This window comes from Lepisosteus platostomus, chromosome 4 (genome assembly GCF_059453375.1).
Source record: "Lepisosteus platostomus isolate fLepPlt1 chromosome 4, fLepPlt1.hap1, whole genome shotgun sequence".
Lineage (NCBI taxonomy): Eukaryota > Metazoa > Chordata > Actinopteri > Semionotiformes > Lepisosteidae > Lepisosteus > Lepisosteus platostomus.
Genome location: NC_142614.1, coordinates 70,059,619 through 70,082,424, shown reverse-complemented (window position 1 = coordinate 70,082,424; position 22,806 = coordinate 70,059,619).

Below are 22,806 nucleotides of genomic sequence, written 5' to 3'. Positions count from 1 at the left end.
AATGTTTCCTTCCCAAAAAGCTCTATGCAGTGCTTTACCCACCCAGATGTCAAACCAGAAATAACACCAGAACCCGATTAACAGCAATGGAAGTAATACCAGTGTAATTCTGGCTGTCCACCCCATATTTTCACAAGTTATATCCCTCTGCCAAAACCAGGTGACACACAGAAGTATTACCTTGCTAAACAGTATTTTGGTCCTAGTGACATAAAACAATACACAACACAAAAGACCTTTAATCAATCAATCAACCAACCAGTCATTTGATTTCAGATAGTGCTCTTCACAAACCTTCGCCACCCATTTCGATGGTGGTAAACTCCAAAGAAAAGAAAACAAACCCCATGGGGGTCTCAGGCCCAGCAGGTGCTCTCTCATTAGTGTCTGTTGTACATTAATCATAAAACATCATGAACACTTTCTACTACACTAATAACAATAGATCATGAACACTTTCTACAAAGTCTAGGGCTAATGCCCTGCCCTCCTGAGTGACAAGGCGTGACTTAAGGCCCGAAAGCTTTTTCTGATGCAAGGTCTACGTTTGGAGAAGCCAAGCAACCTTCAAGCAATTTTATATGAGTACAATGGTCTGTAAGTGCAGAGATGTGGTGAAATAAGACTGAAGAAATTCAGTATGCATATCTGTGCTGAGCAGCTACTGCCTCAGTTTTTTTTTTCATGACACTGCAGTTTTCGGGTTTTAATTCATTTAAAAAGATCTTGAGGCTTCAGATTTTTCTGTGCTTTATTCTGATTCTCCAGAAATTTCTCATATTTTTTACATTCCCCATTTGCTTTCAGGAGATGAAAAGGCCTTGGCAGACAGTTTCTCCTTTATTTTCTCCTTACCTTTGCCTGCTTTTCTTGTGATTATCCTACTGCCTTCTGACTACAAAAAAAAAAGAATGAAAAAGATTGCAGAGATGTGCACTTCAATCACAGGTGTACAGTATATTGTAATGCCAACCTCACAAACAAAAAAGGCTTTCACATAATACCATTCCAAAGTCTTTCACTCAGCCCCTCCTACTCATTGCTCACTCCTATGTGGACTAGTAATGCACTGTACATCAATGTAGAAATCTATACAACCTCTTTCATTCCTCTTCTTCACACAGCATTTCAGGTTGTGCTAAGTAATTGCAGCCAGATCTGACAGCCCCTTGGGCATGTTGTAATGGGATCTTTGAAAATAGCCAGGTCCAGGACGACAGACACACATGCATAAACCTGTAAGGTTACAAGGAAAACACCAGTGCAATTTTTAGTTACAGCAGGGGAAAAAACAAAATTGTCACCACAAATCCTAAGCTCCTTCTTGAGCTCCCGACTTAACTTCTCCACAAAGTCCCCGACTAACATACTGGGCAGCTAACCTGTTTACCGGCTACAAATAATTCACAAAACAGTCTCTCCGGAGACTCTCACAATTCTATCAAACAAAATCTCTCTTTCTCTGAGCCTGTCCACAATAACTCACAAGACATCCTTTGTCCCCTGTTCATTCACTTCTTTCATCTAACACTCAGGTGAGTGTGCACTGCAATAAACCTGCCCTGTGCTTCCATACAAAGCCTCGGCTTCCTGGTCTTTAAGCTGTCACCTGACCGATTGTCTTTGAGCAGCTGGTCAGATGATTGAGAGCAGCAGCTCATTCCCCCCAGAGGTTTCTGGGGAATGCGGTCCAAACAGGCCTGCACTCTCACTGTATATAAGATGAATTTAACACAGGAATCATTAACGAGTTATCTGATAACATGTCCACTTTAACGTTGTTGGAATGAACTATGTTTTTTACAAAACAGTTAGAAAATGTGAGAAAAGATTATATATACTGTAAACTCCTGGATGCAGCTTGTAGTTTTTGCTTTTTTTTTCTGTGTAGAAGCTGAAAGACCAGGGAATATGACTGATATGCAGTTTGGAGAATTGTGATCCATACTATGTTTCTACTGTCACTGGGAGCAAGTAAATAAGCTTTGGGTTCTCATTCTTATTTCCATTTTCAAGTTGTATTTAGTAAATAACCCAAAATACTGTACCTTTGCCAGAAAACAAGAGTTTGAAATTCATGAATTCTAGACTGCCTGATTATTTCTTTCAGTAAACCTTTTTTTAATTTTGTATTATGACATATTAAGAAAGAATCACAAATCTAATGTTGAAAACCCAACAAATTGTAAGAGCAAATAAAGAATCTCACTTGCCAGCTGTTATATCAGTAATTCATTTTCCATCTGCCAGTAGGGCTTTTATAACACCAGATTCACATTTAATATTTGCAATATGTAACCTGCTAACTCCCTTTGTGTCACACTTAATTGAAAGAAATCCCTGGAACGGAAGATGATTGTGCCATTTGTTCATTGAGATCGTGGTGCAGTCGAACAACACTATGCTGCAACGTAATCACTACTAAGACCGATTTTACAGATGAGAAATTCAACTCCATTTAATCAACATGCACTTTCAAGGACACTGCAGCAGCTATGAGAGTCCAACAGTCTATATACATGCTTAATTATCCTGGCACATTTTATCTTTCACTGAGTTTTTTTTTTAACACAAAGGTGATGATGCTCAGCCCTTTCTCAAAGTGGAGTTAAGTATCAAGCAATAATTGTCCCGTTTCGGGCACTTTTTGCAGCAGGTGCAAAAGTCACTGGTGACATTATTTTATAGACATATAAATTCGAAATCATTTATACACATTTACAATGTACAGCGATAGAAACCTTTCAACCTACTGTGAAACAATGCTGGCTAATGACTAAGAATATTGGTCCTCCGAGTGTTTAAGGAACGCTGAAGACAGTGAGTGACAGTCCAGCCAGGACTGTCAAGTTCCAAAGAGGATTGCTGATTGTGAGACTGAAAAAAACAGGGTTCCATTAGCAAAGTGACAGACGTGACGATGTGTGGTTGTTGATCTTTCAGGGAGTGTTTAAAATTCCCCTTTTGCTTACAGAAAGCTCTAACTCAGCCATGCTCCCTCAGAGACTCTAGGATTTTGAGGGCTGCACCTGTCACGGACGTCCAAAGGGACTAACCGTGGGGAGCAGGAGAGCGGAAAAAGACCCATATGCGTAGCGGCGAGACGGGAAAAAGGCCCGGTCTCATTAGTGCAAAGAGTTCAGGAATGCCGTATAGAAACCTATGCCCTCAGGGAGCGGACGTGGGGCGCCCTGGTGCTAGGCGGGTCTCAGGACATCCGAACCTCAATGCTGAGCGAGGACAGAGTGCAAGACCCGGAAATATATAGCTCAAGGGAAAGAGAGGGACAGGAAGGACAGCAGACCGGAAACTAGGGACAGGACAGAGAAGGAGCGCCCTCTGGCTGCAGAGGGCGTGACAGCACCAATGGGCTTGACCACTTACCCTCCCCCAGAGACGACTAAGAGTATAATTTGTCTGACAAACCAACATTCATACTATGGCCTACATATATTGCACATTGTTTGGAGACAGAAGGGTGACAGAAGACAGAAGAGATTTTCACCTGTCGGGGTCAGGTTTTCTATTGCTTGGCAACACCATAAAGAGCTCAGGGAACATTGCTGAACTTCTTAATTGAATCCAGTAAGCTGGAATCAAACCAGGAGTCATCAAAACTCCAAGGTGTCCATGCTGCCTGTATAGCTCAAACATTGATTTATGTTGTTGCACTTCCTAGGAGTAAGTATTCTGTACATTAAAATGATAATAGTGAAACTGTGGAATCTGAAGTAGTAAATAGGATTTTGAATTGTGTTGAGTTAATTGATTATTACAGTTTGACATGAATGCAATGTTTCAATTGTTGTGGTAGTGAATAGTCAGTGCAGGAATTTAAAGTAAATTAGAGAACATGACTGAGAAGAAATGTTCAATTGATAATACAAGCTAAAATGTTATTGGCTGAAATACTCTTGATCAATACTAAAGTATATACATTTTAAAAAGTGAAAAAAAAACATACGCTTAACAAAAGTTATACCAGAGCACCACAATATACAGTACATATATTTAGTGTCACAATTACATACAGTCTTTTATATATTAGTAAGTTAAGATGAGCTTACAATGTGAGGAAGTAAGAACTAAAAAAGTAGAATTAAATCTAATGAGCATCTGAAGCAGGTGCAGCATAAATCCTGAAGAGTATAGATCCTGGGGGAGCAGTCTACATGGATTTTGAAAAGATAGGTCTTGCTATCTTGTTAAGTACTCTGAGCAAACAACAATCATTTTGGACACACACAGATCATACCATATGGTATATTTAGGTTTTCAGCAGGCTTTAAGTAAATTTTCTCATAAAAGATTAATTTTCATGAGAGTTATAAGAGATAAGGGATAAGAGAATCACTGGGATCTGTATTAAGACCACAGTTCTTCTTAATTTATAGCAGGGAACTAGATCTCAGCCCAGCTAGCAGACTAGTGAGACTTGCAAATGATACCAAAATTGCAGGCTTAGCAAACAGAAACAGAAACACTTTAGATAAATGGGCAAACACATGGTAGATTAAATTAAATGTAGACAAGCACTAAACATGACATCCATGAAGTGAAAATGCAAAATCTGAAATGATAAGACTGAGGAAGATGTTAATGAAAAAGATTTAGGTTTTTACAATAAGTAATAGAACCTTTTTTAAAGATTTAGATTTTAGAGAATGTGGGACACATTACACAGGTAAACAGAATGTGAGGACACACTGTAAGAAGTATGGAATATAAATCAGGATTGAGGTAAAACAATACTGTGCACAAGTAAGACCATATTCGGTGGAGTATTGTGCACAACTATGTTCACCACATTATGGTAAAAGTTATAGCTGTTCACAAATCAGTCTAGAGAAGAGCAATCTTAAACTTAATGGAATGCCCCACACTTCTAAGCTAAATCAAATTAGTCTTTTTAGTCCTGAACTGTGGAAACTAGAAGGGGACCTGGTTCAAAGACAGTGACAAAGTCCGTCCAACAGACTCTGAGTCAACAGTGAGACACGAACCTGAAAGCACAAGTGTGGATGATGTGCAATTACATTTAAAACTGAAAACAGGAGATGCAAAGGACTTCCAGCACAAATGACTAGAGGTGTCATGGCTACCTAGCCATACTCTTAGACCTGATGCCCAGACTTCTTTTAAGAAAAAGATGGATGAAATGATTGGGTTAATGGCTACTAGCAACAAAATAAGCTAGTTTATATTGGCATTATATACTGCAGACCCTCCCATCTCTTCAATTTTAAATGTTCTTATGTTCTTTGAATGTAGTTGGCAGGGTTGCAACACTGCTTGTAGTAGATAAAAACTTCTATTTTGGAAACACCATTTTTGTCCTTTGATGGGAATACTGAAATGTTGTTGCATAATTTCACCTTGAAACCAGATATTCAGGAAAAGTCCAACATGGAAAAACACTTTGAAATGAAATAGACAGCTACTCATCTACTGGTCTTTGTCTGAGTTTCAAAATAAGTTCTAGTAATTTATGTAGTAGTAAATTCAAAGACAAAATAATCCTCAAAAGGCTTGTGCAAACAAAAAAAAGTAATACATAAATTTGTAAAGAAAATAAAATCTAAAGAAATTTAGTCTTTGCTATACTTTAATACACCCTGAATTTTCCTACTGGGAAATCAGCCTCAAAATAACATTAAACATTTTGATATGAATAAATTGAATTGCACCATTATACACTGTAGGTTGCAGAGAAGACAACTGGTCTAATAGTATCATTACAAATGTGTGCACTCAGAAGAGCCAGAGAGGTAATCCATTAAGGAACCATTGCAAGAAAATAGATAGTACTTTTCCTCTATCACTAGATATACATTTTCACGTTTTGGGTGCTTCATAACTCAGAATTGTGTTGTGAATACCTTTCCTGACCTCAGGCTGTGTAAGAGTAAGTTACCTAGCTCCTTGAAATTATGACTCACGTCCTCAGTTGCAATCCATTACAAAACACAGCCATAATTCTTTCTTGGGAGGATGCTACCAATTGCTTTTGTCATGGTTTCATCATTAAACTGATAGCTAAGTGGCTGTACAGAAAGTTACTATCGTCCTTTCTCTGTAGATCACTAGCAGAACATTGGCAGACTTCAGAAGACAACATACTGTACCGTATTGTATCAACCCTTTAAATTCTGCAAGCATTGTCTGAAAAAAACTTGACAACATCCCAAGATATCATAAGCTATTCTCTCTTTTCCAGTAAAGGCTAGATAAAACACAGATTTGCAAATCAAGAACTGAAAGACCACAATATTATTTTATTATTTCAAAGGTCATTTACATATATCTTGTATACTGTTTACATAACATAATATCATAAACATTATACATAACAACATTATTTCACCCATTTTGAAATCTCAAAATGTTTATCACAGTAGGTCTTAATATGTACTTGGAAAATAGGAAAACTTCATAATGTGGATTATAAGTAAGTTTTTAGAAAGTAGTGTCAGGGTTTTAAAGAGAAACAAGACTACATTTATATACATTTTGTTATTGGCAGATCTATGGTCTGCAAGAAGCTACTTTGTGTGTTGTCTTTCACTTATTGTACTGTTGTGTTATTCCACAGAAACTGAAATGTCAACAAGGTGAATCATTTCAAAGAATGCCATTCTCTGGAAAAATCTGTCCATGTCATCTTTTAACCAGATCAGATCTGGTGAAACTCCCGAGTGAGCCAGGAACTATCTCACTATGAGTATTTGGCTGACAGACAAATCACACTGGATTTCCTTCCACAGTCCTCTGGGAGGATGTTCGATTCCCTTTCCCTGAAGATCCCCACCAGAGCCTTGAATCCTATCAGTGTCAGGAGTTCCAAGACATTTTCTGGATAAATGAGGCCACTGAAGCACCACACAGAGCATGACACCGGGAATATGAGCCACTCTTCTTGAAGTACTGTAGCGGCATATATCAAGTCAAAGCTTAAATAGAGATGAGATGAACCGTTCAATGAAAACTATAGAGAAATGGCAGCACATCAGAAAAAGATGCTATTTGGCTACAGCAGGCTTAATAAAACACAGTGTATTCCTTAATCTAAGAGAACTATGTTTGCGTGCTTCTTGGAAAATTGAAGTAACATTTGCAATGGAGCAAACAATTTTAAAAATTGTAATATGGTTAATGATAAACCAGTGGACTCAGGCATCCCTCATGTTTCCATTAGATTAAGTGACCTGTGCATCACACAGTAATATGCATGGAAAGGCATGACTGTGACATTGGTAATTAAATGCCACATCCACTTAGTCATGCAACAATACAATTTAGAAACTACTCAAGTACAAAGAGTACTAAAGACACAGCAAAAAGTTCTAGTTACACTATAACAGTTACTTTAAAATGCTGAAAAAAACTTTAAAAAAACATGGAATTGGTTTATACTGTTATTGGATCTCCAAGCCTACAGTTTTCCTCACACTTCATCCCATTACACACAACGAATTTAATCGTGACACATATTGTCAGATTTTAAGAGTTAAAATGTATTCTTTTTTGGCCAGAGAAGAGAGAAATCGTGTTTAACTACTGCTTCTGGAAGAAACGCCCCCTTCTCTGGGGCGGGGAAGGTGTGAATCTTCAGCCATCCTGCCCAGTACACTTCACAACTGGACCTCTTCTTTGTCACAGACTTCTCATTCGTGAGGCGACTTTGCCCAGCTTCAGTTCCTTAACTTTTGCAACGCAATGAGATTTTTATCCAAGAAAGTATTGCAGCGGGCTTCCTCTTGCTCTTTGGAATAAATAGATTCTGTAATTCCGTGCTATATTTTCCTCAGACCCTATTTACTGTGAGAGCACGATGGATGTGTGCACAGACAGAGGTCAGAAATGATGTCTGAGTGCTGAGTGAGATCAAGCATTGTGACTAACACTGGAGGCAAGCCTGTCTTAATTCGATAGGATCACTGTGACATGGTCACCAATTTGACTTACCAAAATATTGCTGTAAAGCAAAATGGAAATAGATATTTGATTCTGTGCTGCTTCAAAATCTTCATCTATATGCAATATTAATGTTGATGTTTCAAACAAAACACAAGAAGAAAATTACAGAAAGAAAAAAATGTCTGCCTGCTACTCCTTCTGCAAGCAGAAGAGATTTTACCAATTTGTTTGTGAAGCTTAATACGCCCCTAAACTTAATTTTTGCTGAATGCTTAGGTCTGCTGTTTGTGTTTTCTCCTCTAATCTCAGTGCGGCACAATAATTATAATTATCTATGCTAGATGTGGAAAAAAAATGAGTATATCAAATTATATGTTCTCAAACTTATTTCATTTAGGGATTTAGGAAATATTACAAGACGCTCATGTCCATAGAACTGTTCTTTGACTGAGCACACAAGCAGTGTTGAAAGCTGCATGATATATACAATAGATGTGCACAAAAGTTTAATTAATAGTCTTAATAGACTTTGTCAATTATTTTTTACCATTTGTTTTGTCGGATTTCATTGTTTTTTCTCTTCATTGATGTTTTGCTAAATTGGTTTTTCCATTAGTTCTTACCTTTCATTTTTCTCCAAGATTAAACAACATTTTGTCTTTTATTATAATATATAAGGCAAAGCATGAAGGTATTTTGGTCTAATGAAATGCCATTTATTTCATTTTTTCTATTTTAATTTTGCTTTCCATTACAGGACAAAAGAAAATATTGTATCTATCCTTACGTTTTCCAATTGCTTCATCCAATTCAGCTTTTTGGCGGAGCTGGAGCCTATACTGACAAGCAATGGGCACAAGGAAGGATATGCCCTGGATGCAATGCCAGTCCATCATAGGGAGGGAAATATTTTATGCGACTAATACATTTTCAAATGAAAAGGGTGTAGAATTATTCTATTCATCTTAATTATTCCTCTTAATTGAACTGATCGCACCTGCAGGATCTGAGACTGCTTTGTGGAGAAACAAGTGAAGAAAAATATGCATCAAACCTTGACAGAAACCTATAGTACTAAAAGGATATTTAACTGGATCTACTTCATGATGCAATGGCCATGTAGTCTCAGCAGACACAGTTCCAGGCTGATTAGATGGCACTTTGCAATGACTCTCATTAAGAATTAGGTGGCAATAGATGTTTTCAATAGAGTTTGTTTAAAGTATTGATGACTTTTTTTTCTATTGCAGTTCTTTGTACTGGTTTACTGGTACACTGTAAGAATGTACAACTGCAGTCCTATAAAATAACATCAGTAAACTCCATATACTACATTCTTCACCCTTTACTGTACATAGTGAATTTTATGACATACAGTAGCAGCACATGAGTGCTGCTCAGTACACGGCCGTTGTGCTTTCAGATGTACCATTTGAATTTCCTTCAGCTGGGTCAATACCAAGAGTTCCAACAGGGATGACCATGGATCAGGGCCGGCGCCACAGGAAAAATCTGTAGGGGTGCTTCTGAAATTCTGAGGGGGGTGGTGATATTTCGGTTGAAACTGAGCCATTGCAGCTACCCAAATGAAATCTCACAACCATGCCACTGATTAGTGCTTCATGCTAGAAGATAACGACGAGCAATCTGATATTTAGCGATGAAGTACAGTTTCACATTCATCAGCACTCTCCCGATTATTATTGCCTGGAGTGACAAAATACCTCACATGTTCATTTCTGCAGCTACATTGAAAGTAACGAGGTTCTGAATAGTTAAGAAAAAAATAGTTGTAAAACCAACAGAAAGCACAAACTTCTATAACTACAGTTCTAGTTATATAAAGATTGTAAGTATAAGGAAAAACTACTGCAAGGAATCGGTCCACCTGAGCAAACAAGATCGTAATAATGTTGACACCCGATAATGTAGACACTATGTAATATGTGATCCCCACTTTTGCCCCCAGTGGCGCTGGTCTGCCATGCATGTAGGTGTGACAGTGACATTAAGGGTAGAGAAGGTGTTTATAAGATAGAAACAAGACTATGTATGTACTGTATAGTAATTTGCAGTTTACCTGCCCCTTTGTTTTTAAGCAATTTAGCCCCTTTCATGCAATTTGTGCAGTAAATTGTTATACAATACTCCCATGGGATCTGCATGCCTGAAGTGCTTATCATATACAGTAAAATGTGAAACTAAATAAAAATAGTTTTTGTAAAGATTTGTGTGTTCTGATTAATACAAATGTTACTAAGCATTTTGATAATGTACCTTGGTTTCCTCCTGCAAGAAAAGTGTTGTCAAATCGAATTTCCTGAATTGGAATCTGAATGTCGACTTTTAAATGTTCTTTCTGTGGTCTCTTACAGTATCTAGTTTCATTATAGTTCACCCTCCTGTACCTCTGAACAGAAACTCTCTGCATTCTAACCTCTGCCTGCTCCTTAAAACAGCTGTATATTTTCATCAGTTACATATTATCTCAGGTTTTTAACACAAATTCATCCTCCCAGTGATTAAGCTGAATACAAACTAGTATCATCAATAAAACATAAGTGTGGCATGAACATAGTGTTGACACTCCTTGTCTGAGCTAAATTAAACCAGTTGATAGAATGCTGCGGGTTTCATTGTTGGTGCTGTTTCTAAGGGTGGCAACTACATGGAGTTCTTGGTCGGATAAATGAGCATTCAGCAAACAGAAAGGTACTATCGACAATCAATTAATTCAGGACAGGAACAAGTAATAGGTTTATTCCATGCTGAAAAAAAGAAAAAAGAAAACACAACGTTTCGGCCGTGGAGCCTTCTCCAGGTGTGAGAAAGACAGGGCAGTAGGCAAAGGTAATGTAGCGGGAGAACAAAAGCTGGGAGAGAGGAGGAGCGAGAGGCGGGAGCAGGGGACAGAAAGAGAGGCCAATCAAGAGGTGTGAAGTCAGAACAGGTGTAGAGAGGTGTGAAATGAGACCTCCAGTGAATGGAGAAAATTTAGAAGAAAAGTAGTCTGTCGTTAAGAGAAGGGGGAAGGTGTGATCCTAGCTGCAGGATAATTTTGGTTTCTGTACTCTTTCTGATGTATGAGTTCGGAAAACCGTCTTTGAGAACATACAGTAGATGGAGAGATTAGAGTGGTCGTGGCCGTCAGAGGTGAAATGGGAAACAATGGGCTTGGAGAGATCTTTAATCTTCACAGCCCTAACATGTTCTCTGAAGCGGTCTCCGAGTCTCCGAGCTTAATACAGCATATGATATTCATTAAACTATCACTGTTTAGAAAAAATAATGAAAATACTTAAGAAACACTACATATTCAGTAATCTGAGAAAATAAGCACTGCAAGTACTCCATTTGGTTTGATATACTAATAGTGTTTGGTCTGACACACAAAAGCTATATTAGCTTGGGATTTGTTATAAATTGATCTTTCTTTTTCCAAAATGATTGTGTCACTGACAGGTTGTGTCAGCATTACCGCACGTACAGTAGATGCATTATGTAATAATACTCTGGGAGGTTTATTAGTATATGGGGATTATTATGATTTGTTTCACAGCAGAGGTGTGTGAGTAATGGATGGCTTTTTAAAAATGTCAATAGGTTATTTCAGGTTGTATGACAATACGTAGTAATTAAATGTACAACTAGCAACAACACATGCATGTTTGTTACTACTATTAATGTTGTTGGTGCTGCTCTTGTCATATTTGTATATTATATGAGCTTCTTTTGCAACGACTGTCAAAGCCATTTGGCACTCTCAGACATTACAATATTACAAATGGGACAGACCTTTCTTAACAGAAGAAATGCAAAAAACAAAAGTAAGCAAACACAAAGATCCAGCAGTATTCGTGTGTTAAAACTAAAAGGAATAACACGAAAATAAACACGTCATGACTTCCCCGTATTGTCAGACATGTTGTGTTGTTTCGTTTTACAGCCCTCTCTCCAAAAAACTCCTGCTGGAGGCTGAAATAAATTGCACTTACAAGATCCAGATTACATTGTTTAACCTCAAAATTATTGGAAGGAGCTTCTTTGCAGCCCCTTGAATGATTTATGGGTTTAGCTTACTCAATGCAAATCAGAGCAGTTCTGTAATGAAAGGGGCCGGGTTAGATGGAGCAGCCTTTAATTTTTTATAAGCTTTCTGCACTTCTCTTAATTTAGAAATATGAGGCTGCATGTTTAAAGAGAAAATTATTAGCTGATACTAATCTTCCCATTTATGTTGTCCTCTTCCACGCTCTGAACAGCAACACAGAGATGCCTATACTGCTTGTCTGGCACTATAATGGCTATAACATCACTGATGCAAATTATCATTTTCAAAGAGGGGCAGAATGGTAATTGCAGCAGCAGCTGAATTTTATGTACATATTTATTTTATGACAGTGAGAGTGATGCCCACACACAACACATTTTATGCCGTTACTTCATTTGACATGAGTGTGAGTTTGCCATTTCGGGGATAATGGTAAAAAATGCATTACATTAAAAGCAAGCACAGGCTTGCAGTTATGTGCAAATGTTTGCTCACCATCCCTTCTTTTCAATTCAACTCGCTTTAACTCACACTAATTTTATGTCCACACATAACCTGTAGATATGCAGCCAATGCATACTAAATCTAAAAAATTTTCTCTGCATCTTTAGCTCTCATTTATTTAACAAATACTTGTTTTTTTCCTTCTAGTTCCTAAGAGAAACAATTAAAGTAAATGTGTTCGCATCATTTCTTTTTCTTCTCGTTTAAATACAATTTTCCACTCCAAAGTCAACCTCCTGGCTTCAAAGCCTGTATGAGCAGTGGAGGAGACAGCTGGTCAAGAGACCCTGAGCCTCCCCACCCAGCTCAAAGCTCTTCTTAGGCTCAGCCTGAGCAGGTTCTGCCATTGCACTGAGCACTGTAAGACCTCAGTCACATTCACCAGTCCTATCCAGACCTCATCACGCCCACAGGCGTTGTGGCTCAATGAAGCAAGTCATGCAATATTCCCTCTGTATCCCAAGGGATCACAGAGGTCATGCAAATGAGGTCCTGAAACTCATTTCGGAAAATTGCACAATGATTTCGCTGACAGTGCTGTCAGTCACGACAGTGACTATCTGAATATAACATTTAAAATTGTACTCTGCATCATTTTATATATTAGTCATTTCTCAGACCTCAGACTTTAATACCACGCAGCCAATTCCTCTGACAACTCTCGTTAAAAATAATGTAATTAACAAATATGAGCCTAAAAGTAACCTAATGGTAAAATCGTTGTCATCTTATTTTTGAGATTCATTGATTGCAGAACTGAATTCAACTGATATAGTATAATTTTTGTTGGGTTAAGAACAAAGGTGAACATTTTTCCTGCAGGAAGGTCAACATCCATAATATCTAATCTGTTAGTTTTTGATTGGTCTTTTTAAAGCTGCAGTCTCCAACCCTGGTCCAGAAGAACCCCAATCCAGTTAGTCTTAATTGTCACCCTAAATCACCTGTAATTAAATGATAAGGAACATACAGTACAATATGTATACTTCAATTAAGTAATTAATTTCACTTGTTGTCCAGAAGGGCTGAAAGCTTTTTTTTCTGAATTATGCTCCAAGTAATCTCAGATCTCAGAATTACTTAATTGAAAAAAGCATGGTTAATTATTTGTAATTGAATTATTCAAAGTCTTTACAAATTGATGATTTAATAGCTCCAGTACATCTAAGCCCTGCTGCACTGAGACAACTCATTGAGAGCTGGAGACACCTGGTTTAAGGTACTGTAGTAGCAGAAGAAAGTGTCAGGGTTAAAGATATGGGGAGTGGATTTTCACTTTCAGCACATCTGATGCTATCCATCAGAGGATGTCAAGGCACGTGGAGAGCATGTTTGAAAAGAGCAGTAGTTCTCAGATCAGACTGATTACAAGACATCACTCAATATATCAGCAAAGCCAGCACTTCCAATGTACAGCTAACCAGTTGTTACAGAGTTCAAGGACAAAAGGTTACAGTCTGAAATGTTCTTTAAGAAAAACCTCATTGAGGTAGTCTGAGGTGATTAAGCATTTACGGGATGTAATTATGTACATAACCAGAAGAACTGTGATTATTTTAAAAGCAATTGTTATTGCAGAAATAAAAGCAATTATCACTTAAGGGACTATACATTTACAAAGAGCTTTCTCTTTTTGGAATCTCTGTATTTGCTCTGTGACACTCTTTTTATCCTGAAAAAGCTAAGTAAAGCTCTGTGAAAACAGAGACTAATGCTTCCACAAAACATTCCTTCAACATTAAATGTGAGATATATTTGCTGGACTTAGAAAAAGAAGTTGCAGAAAAAAATAAACCCCCTTAACAACACATTTTGAATAATGATTCAGCTGCAGGATAAATCACAGTGTTTAACTGACTGGAAAAAAAAACTTCCAGATTTATTGCCATGACTTCAAGAGGTAGAAGTGCCTCAAGTATATGACAATGAAAAAAATGCAAAGCCTGGGCAGCTGTTAATGGTATTTGGAGGACTGTTAAACTGTTCCTTGACAGGCACAATACTGAGCTCAAGTGACAAAGGTTCTGTATAAGGGTGAGCTGGCAAACATTAATAGCTTCTCTGTCTGTACAGATAAATACAAAACTTGGCAAAAACTAAACTAAGATTAATCTCTTTATTATTTTGTTTGTGTTACAAATGTTATGACATTTTATAGAAGCAAATTCTAAAATGTTTTCTATTTTTTCCCAGATGACCATTCACAGAAAACCCTGTGAAATGAGCCCAGCTCTTATGGATACATTTATTTATTTAAGATTATGATTTTAACACCTTTTGAGAAATTTAGAACTCAGGATGAAGACAAACAAAAGAATAAAAAGGACTGCCTGGTATTAAAGCATTTTGAGCATTCACGTTATTAGAATTATCATGATTTAATCCAACAACTCAGATGTGTGCTATCAGCTCCCAGACTTGAATGTATCAAACACAGATCTGGTCTCTTGATATGGTTCTAAAAATACAAATTAAGAGCGTTTGTATATGTGTGTGGAGAAAATAAATAAGCCAAAGATATAAACAGCTTTTAATAAGTAGTTGCTAAGCACTAGTTAGCAGAGACACACTACCTTCCACAGTGAAGGCTAACACCCAAGTGTTTTTCACAGTATGCCACAGTATGCTGTCACCCACAGACTATATGATCCCTTCTTCTTCCATTCTGATCACTTAATGAGCACAAACCAGCTGCTACTCCTGGTTTTTTAGAACTGAGGGGATTGTCTAGCACAACGTACGGAGCCACTTCATCTTGTGAATGAATTTATTTCAATGAATAATCTCCTATTTATTGAATTTACCCCCCCAAGCCCCTTTTATTTTCCTGATTTTCAAAGCACCAAATTCACTTTAATGATAAGTAAAGCCTCAACTTTCTCCAAGTGTGAAAGCAAACAGTATAATAGACTGAATTAACTGAATCTATTAATAGTTTCCACTGCAAGGATAGAATAAATCAATTAAGTACTCAGAATGTTGAGGTGAATGCATGTTTCATTTTTATTTAAATACCTTAAAAGTACTATTTGAAAAATAAATATTAATAACACGCACTAAAATGTCAGCTTGTGCCTTAAGTTCTAATCAAAGAGTTTTGTGTGAGTTGTTTAAGCATGTCCTATAGAACAGAGGTTTAGCGTTTAATCTGAATATACTGTAGCATGATAATGTCACAGAAAAAAACGTTATTTTTTATATTATGGAACTGCTAAGACTAGTCAGGAGATATTTTGAACATATTAAATCAATAATATATAATATATAAGTTCAAATATAATCCATTCATCCATTTTCTAGCTGATGCAGGGTCGAGGAGGAGTTGGAGCCTATCCCAGGAAATAACAAACACAAGGCAGGATTCACTCTGGGACAGGGCTCCAGTCCACTGCTGGACACAGACAGACACAACCAGTTTTCCCAGAAGCCAAATAATCTATCTTATGTTTTTGGATTGTGGGGGGAAGCTGGGAGCACCCAGTGAAAACCCACACAAACACGGAGAGAACATACAAACTATACAGAGATAGCACCCCAAGTCCAAAACTGAACCAAGGGCCCCAACACTATGAGGCAGTACTGGTAATCACTGCACCGCTTTTTAAACATAACACTCATTATGAATATATAATGTTATCAAATAGATGGTCATTATAAAATACATGATCTATTGATCAAAGTAACTGTTGTTTCAAATAGCTTCTTTCTCAAATACCTCAGAGAACAGATCAGATCAATACATAAAATCTACATAAGCCAACTTTTTTGTTATTTAACTTTTTGTTAAATTTATTGCAAAGTCTCTACCTTTACAATGTATTATATTTATTAAATTAAGATTGTAGAAAAGTTAAAGGGAAAGAATGTTTTAGCATTTTTAGACATTTAGTTTTGTGACAGGTGGCACAAAAAGCAAACAAGGCAATTTTTAAAGAGATTTTTTATTTAAAAAAATGTTCTGGACAAGAAGTAATGTAACTCCTTACAGAACTACAGTACAAGACTCACGAGTAACCTTCAAAGATAAGATCATAATAAGGGTAATATAGAAGTGAGAGAACAGCAGCCTAACTGTAAGGATAAGGATGATAACCCCCCTTTAATTTCATGAGGAATGAGCCAGGGAGCTGCTGCAAGGGTGTAGATAGGCTTGGCAGGAGAATTGTGAGAGAGATGTACAATGGGAAGTTCAGGTGTTGATACCCTGTATATACTGTATACAGTACATAGGAGAGCAAAAGGTGGCAAGAGTTGGATTTGACCTTCAACATTTCTGGTAGAAATTTCATTAAGAGAGTATAACAAACAAATATATTATAGAAGCATAAACAACAAGGCCAGGCCAGGATCAGAACCTATTCTAACAGCAGACTCATTCCAGGCTAAAAAATTACACGTAAGGAACAATGTTAACAAGAAGGCTGCAAAGGTTAAAGCAGAAGTCAATTCCAAGTTTAAAAATAGACAGAATGAAGAAAAATACAATGTTTTGACTGTGGAGTCTTCTTCAGGTGTCACCTCCCCACACACTGTGTCCCAAAAAAACAAAAGCATTGAAGTTTGTCTTCTTTACTTCGTCTTCCCCTCATGGAATTAACCTCGTTTTGTTCCTTTGCCAAAAGGCATCCAAATCCAATGTAGTCAGCCCCAAGTCCTTGTTACCTACAGTACAGTCTGTTATATTTTTGAAGACTGATTACTGAATAGACTTTTGCTATTACTGGACAAAGGAAGAATGTTCTTTGCAATGTGGAAAAAAATAAGTTACAAACATTTGCAATAATCCTACACTGCTCTTATATGGCAAATATGTATTTAAAATGGTAATGTACTGGACAGTATATCCCTATGATCAGCAAGCTAGGGAAAGACAGGCCAGTGTGGTGGGCGTATTAACTTCACTTTATCTTTAAGTTCCTATGTGGCTGTTGGGTTGCCTGATCTAATAAAAGAGACAGACTCATGGTTTGGTTCCTGGACTCATGGACTCATTTAAGACAGCTGCTATTGGTTGGTTTCTAGACCTATTGTGTTGCCAAGCATGCTTTATTATACTGTAGTATTATGAGATTGTTGCAGTTTAGCTTCAATATTAAAAAGATTAAAAAAGGACTAGTAGCTATCCTGAGTTTTGAAGGGTTTTTTAGTGATATTAATCTCACACTCTTTCCTTAAACAGGCACTGCTCCTCTCTCTCTTTTTTTCATTTGATTAATTTCCATTTTGATTGTTGACTTTCCTTTTCTTCTAGAATTATACTCAGCAAGGTTTTATTCCCCCAGGCCACAATTTTCTGTGCTTTTTTTCTTTTCTTCTTCTTGTAAATTCCATTGCAGTTCTTTTACATGGATTGCCTTTATTTATTTTTTTAATAATGGATTTTTCTCTCAATTTGATTTTGATTTAATACTTTAATTGCCTTCTCCCTTGACACAGTCCTGTAATAAGGAACACTGTTGCATTTAGAGTGGGGAACAGCATCAGTTTGCGATCTGCAAAAGATCAAGTAGAGGTTAATTCTACACTGAAAAGTCAAGCAAAACAGTAAAGCGCAAAGTTTTTGCTGAGGCACTGTCTTTGGGTGCATACAGGGGAGAGAGGGTGAGCAGAGCCATAATATTAAGCACAAATGTTAGTGGCACATTACAAGAGGAAAAGGAACAAGGAGATACTGTAGAAAGAAATTGGTCAATTGCTACATGCTGCATTTATTCAGCTCTTAATAGGTTAGAGGAACTATAATGCTGAATTCAACAGTAGCTCTATGGACCAGAATCAAAGGGCAAATGTACATGGTATAATGTATGTATTCTATACTGTATACTGTAAATAACATATATACAGTATTCTTATTTTTGAGGCTAAAGTTTTTTTAACATATTTTTCCCATTTTAACAACAGTAATTCTTTTGCAATCCAAAAATGATGCACAAGGCAAGAAGCAAGCAATCAAACTAGAATTTACAGCACCTGTCAGAAATGTGGCATTGTATTACATATGTTAACTGCCAATATTTTAATCTTGGGTTTATTTTTAGTTTTAGTTTTAATACCCAGATGTGAATCTCGTGATTGCAAATGTAGCTACTAGGTAATTTAATGTTATTAAGTACTAATGGGCAAAATGACCTCCTCTTGATTGTGTGTATTAAAAAGGTTTGATTTTTTCCTCAATATTCTTTATAAATGCATTTCTTACTATTTCTAAATGATCATTATTTCTTAGACCTATGTTGCTTGATACGGATTATAGTGTGATGCTGCTCAACAGCTGTGAATCTCACTGTTGCTGTCCGAGCCTGAGACTCCGATAATTTACATATTGAAGGGTTAGCTATAGTTACATGGGCAACTTCTGTTGCTGGCGATAACAGACAGCCACTTCCAGTGGGTCTGTCTCTCTGTTTAATGTAAAATCCATGTGAGCAACAAACCAGTAGTAAACCTGAAATAATGGTGAAGCCAAATCATTCAGTTGCTGTAATAATGACACAAACTAAGTAATGAGAGTAGGTGACTGATAAGGGGTGTACTGGGGCACCAGAAGGATCAGTTCTAGGGCCGCTGCTCTGCCTCCTAAGTATTGCATAAATGTCATTGACCTAGACAGTGGTATAGTGGGTCACATTTGCAAATACTACAAAAATAACTGGAGTTTCAAATAGTCTAAGCAGCACGAGCAATACAAGACAATATAGACAAACTTCAGAACGGGGCAGTAAAATTTCATGGGTAAACATGTAGAGTTTGACATGCAGGATGCAAGATCTTGCAATCCAAATGACAAATGGGTGGTATTGACTGGGTAAAAATGTAAATAAAATGTTATGTTGACTTTCTTCACCTTAACCAGTGATATTCATTTCTGGCCATGGAGGATCATAGGCTTAATAGGCTAATCCTCAATGACTTAAGACTTGGAAGCAGTGGCAATAAAGACCAATTAAGTAAACATGTTTGAAATCATGTCATTAAGATTATGGAATGAAAACTAGAAGACACAGTGGATTAGGAAGACTTCAAAGCCCAGGAGTGAATATAATTGAAAATGATAAAAAATGTAGACAGAATGCTTCTGTATCTTGTTAATAGAGAAGAATTTAAACTAAGAGAAGCTATGTTAAAGTTATAAGATGTATGAATTGGACCTCAATCAACTGATTCAGTTTAGGCTGTCTTGCTACAGGACAGATCGTGTTTCTCTAGAGACATGAAAGAAGAAAGCATTCAGACTTATTCCTGGTCTGAAGGCAATGTCATACCTGGACAAAACTTTTTAGCCGAGAATGGAACATCACGAGAGCATTCAATTCAGGTACTTAAAATCCTGAAAGACTTTCACCAAGTCAACACGGGGGCCTTATCAAGATCAGCAGCAGCAACATCAGGACCCAGGGACACAAGGGACAGTTAAGTTTCAAACCAATTCAGACAGCAACAAAACGTCCTTTACATTGAGGCATACTGGAGTGGAATCCAATCTCAAATCCTGTGATTGAAGCTGACTCTTGGATTCTATCTAAGGAATAAATAGAATTCTTAGTTGAAGATAATAGCAGCCAAACAAACAAGATGGACTAGCGGCTTCCTCTCACTTGTAACCTTTATGTTCTTATGTAGAATATAGGACTCCGTTCTATTTTAGTTCCTGTGTGACATTACAGCTGCAAGATCAGGATCAAGCAATCTAGGGCATCTCTCCAAGCATGTGCTGAATCAGGGAGTGAGGCAGGGAGAACACAAGAAAATAAATCACAGAAACAAAAGCTATTTAGCTATGTGTGGATGCCTGTCACTGAGATTAAAAAGACATTGTATGCAATGTAAATTGATTTTAATGAGCTTTCATTTTTAATTATAGTTAATGTCAGTGATTTTTGGCATTTCACTACTTTTTAATAATTGTAAATATTAACTCCTTGCCTTTGTTTATCTCATTTCAGCCCAAAGGATCCCAATAGGAAGGGAGTCACTGAAGTGCAGCACCCACCAGGGTGACACACAGCAGCTATTACACTCCAGCAGTCCCAGTACACAACAGACCATCTGGATAAGTGAGAAATTACTTCACCTGTTGAATTAAGTTGAAATTTTAGGCAGGCCAGGTTGAAAAACCTTAGAATAGAATTTACCAAGGACTCTGAGGTTAATGCTCCTATTCTAGCAAATAGTGCCAAAGGGAGCTTTAATACGATCAGCTAGTGAAAATCTCACTGTAACGTCACATCTGAACAGGGGTGGAAAAAGTATTTACAGTAAATGTTGTATGTTACCTACAGAAAGTATTGCTTAAAAGTACTGCTACTTCTGTACAAGTGAATGTTCCCTTCCAGAAAACTACTCAAGTGAAAGAGCAAAAGCCTAAGCTCTGCGATACTGAAGTATGAGAAATTAAAAAGCAGCCATCCTTTCTGCTGTTACCCTGACTTTCACCAGTTCGTTTTCATCAGTGGCACAATTGTTTTACAGACATTTGTAGTTTCATTGTAATTTCAAATCAGGAATTTAAATAACAGTCATATCCTTCATCCACAAATAAAATAATGAAAATGGTCTAGGATTAAATGTTTAATTTTATGAAATCCTGTTACGAAACGGTTTATAGATTCTCATTTTCTTTTTTAAACTACTAAAGGCATCATCCACTTCTGTACAAGTGCAAATCACAATAAACACAGACAGCTCAAATTCTTTATACCTTTATTGCTTTTACACTCAAAAGCAAGTATGTTCTTGTTGTTCCAAAATCTGTTGTTTATCTTCAGTAGCACTTGGTTTTCAAAATTCTGAGAGTCCAGTCTTGAGCTTTGTGACGCTGCCCCCCCCCCCACAGACAGCACAAACGATGAAACCCACCTCATTCGTTAGTGCTACGTTTGTACTGGTTTGTGCTGTTGAAAGTAGCATTTGTGCTGCTTTCATTTCCGAGTTTTTTCGGGGTCGTGACATCACTCAGCCACCCTACAAGGTCGTAGGGAAACCAAACCGGTCCCATTCATTAGTGCTGCGTTTGCGTCGGTTTGTGCCATTGAAAGTAACTTCACAGCTGCTTTCGCTCCTTAGATATAATGTCTTCTTTTGAAGTGGGTGACGTCACTCAGCCCCCCTACAACGTCGTAGGGGAACCGGACCGGTCTCGATCGTTAGTGCAGCGTTTGTGCTGCTTTCGTTCCCGAGATATACAGTAGCGCCTTGTTTTTCCGGTGATCACGTGACCATGCACGGTGACTTTGACCTCCAGTGACCCCGTCTGCCGAGTTCAAGCACTCTGTTTGTGTCATGTCCAAGAACAGCAGGCATGAAACTGGTGAGTCCACTATTGTAGTAATTGTAGTAGAGTTAACCATTTGACAATAGATTAAGATCTGCCTTCACAGAGCATGGAACAGGATAGAATGAGTTTTGTGAGCTTTATTAAGTTATATCCTCACAAAACAGAATATATTAAGGAAGTACAGAGTTGGTATAAAATTGCATCATCTGGTGTGTTACACTGTTACCACACTTGAGAGACCAGGGAAATGTACTGGATTAAAGCTCTATATTGTTCATTGTTATTCTGACATTGTTAAATGTTTTACGCATTATTTGGTTATGAATATTGCCGCAGTCTTGATGTGTGAGATGGTAGACTCTTGTTTCTCGGATGTGTTATGAACTGTGTAAACTTTGTACATAGTGCCCCTTTAAAAAAAACTGTCCTGAAGTCCTGGTTCCTTTTCACATTATATTAACTATAATGAGTTTAAAGTCCAATAGTAACATTAAGAAAAAGGTACAGTAGGTGTCCCTTAAAGATGAAAAATTAATCACATATTCCCTTATATTTAAAAATGATTAACAAACATTTCTCAGTGGATGATTACCAGACAAAAAATTTCAATTTTCTGAGGTAAAAGAATTTAGAACTGGTTTGAAAACAGCAAATAGTTTTCTAATAGCAAAAGAGCCTTCTCAGAGGTTTTATTATGTGACAGATGTGACCTTGACTTTCACTGAAGCTTTGCCTATGATTCAGGACACATCACTCCAGTCAGAGATAAATATTGCATGTCTTACATTGTGAGTGGATTTGAAAAAAACATCAGGCATAAAAACAACAATTTAACTACAGACAAGTCCAGCATTTATAGGTGTAGTCTATTCCTGGCGGGTTTTTTTTGTTTTCTTTGAAGAAAACAACCATGTGCTCTGTTTCTTTTAGAAAATGTTACACCCGTTCTTGCGTTGTTATTCACTAAACAAACTCTAAATTTAGATCAGTTTTGGGTCAACAAAATCATGTCTTGCCTCAGAACTGCCTTGCCTGGTGTCAGGTAGCCAGTAATGTTTGC